Source organism: Solanum tuberosum, unplaced genomic scaffold (genome assembly GCF_000226075.1).
Source record: "Solanum tuberosum cultivar DM 1-3 516 R44 unplaced genomic scaffold, SolTub_3.0 scf00027, whole genome shotgun sequence".
Taxonomy (NCBI): Eukaryota; Viridiplantae; Streptophyta; class Magnoliopsida; order Solanales; family Solanaceae; genus Solanum; species Solanum tuberosum.
The window spans coordinates 2,342,425-2,344,000 of NW_006238953.1; positions in this window are offsets into that span (position 1 = coordinate 2,342,425).

Genomic DNA, 1,576 nt, shown 5'->3' on the forward strand with positions numbered 1-1,576 from the left:
AAAAAATAAAAAATTGAAATTAGAAATATCTTTTAAAAAACAATTTTTAATATATTTTTGGGAGGGATGGGGGTAGGGGTGAGGGTGGGGTAAAAAAATTGAATTTAAAAACAAGTTTTAAATTTTATATTTTTTGGGGGGTTGGTTGGGGGGCTGGTTTGAGGGTAGGGACAAAATAAATTAATTTTTTCAACAAAAAAGTAATTGTAAAGTTGGAAGAGAGTTTTGGAAAATGTTTTCCTAAGTTTTGAAGGGAAGTCACTTTCCTTAAATTTGAGGAAAATGAGTTGATTTGGAAATATTTTCCAAAACATTTAACCCAACCAAACATGAGAAAATTGGAAAAAAAATTTCCTTCATACCAAACACACCCTATATGTAGAGCTGTCAAAAAGGGTCGTCCCAGCTCCATCCAGCTCAACCCTTGCGGGCCAAGAAATTTGAAGGGCTAGGGCGGGCTAGCCCTTTATTTGGTAGGGCCTGAAAATGTTCAACCCAACCTTAGAAAGGCAGAGGGCTGGGGTGGGATAACCCCTTTTTTTTTTTTTTTTTCTTTTCAAACTTGTACTTATATAACATCAAGAAAATAAGAAGATTTTCAAATATGGCAAACAGTGGTGTTGTTTCAATAACACTAGCAAAAATTTAGTGTAATTAGCATGTATCTCGCATACCAGATATGCGAGTGAGATAAGAGAGTGACAAGCAAGATGGGAGGGAGGCGAGGGAGCGAGATTTGTATATGTATCCTAGATACATGCGAATCTACTTTGATAGAGTGTATCTAGAACAAATTAACCTAAATTTGAGTCCATATATTCTGAGATACATGTATCTGGATACGGAGATTCATAATATTACAACATTAGCGTGTATTCAAATTATTAGATTATATACTAGTGAAATTATTGTAAATTACTCTTGAATAAAAAGTTTTAGCCCATGGGCAGACCCCGGCCCAACCCTGATCAAGTCTCAAGGCCTAAGGGCTTATATGGGCCGGGCTTATAAGCCCTAGTTCTAAATGAGCTTGAAAAATTATATCCCAACCCTATCCCAATAAAGGGTAGGGTCGCACCGACCCCATGGGCTAAGCCCATTCTGACGGCTCTAATTATATGTCATCATTTTTATTTGTTAAAACGGAAAGGGTTTATACTACTTATTTATATATGTATATATATATATATATGTCTCACACTTTCGACCTCTCTCAAAAAAACAAAAAAAGACCCAAGGGTCAAACTATCCTATTTGAATGGTTCAAAGATCAAAACTTATCCATAATTTTTTGTTTTGAGCAACTGTTAATGGGAAGGATATTTTGAAGTAAAAAAACATAACAAAGGATAAAATCAGCCCATTTAGATGATTTAAAGGTATATTTGACCTTTTTTTTTCCTTTTTTAAAATTGGCAATTATCACAAAATTCATTAAAACAAGGAACTAAAATTAGGGTCCTAAAACGGTGTTTTATTTGCAAATAAAGTATTTTTTCAGATTCGATTTTAGTCGGTTTTTTCAATTTTGTGGTTTTTCCGATTTCCTTATAATATATATATATATATATATATA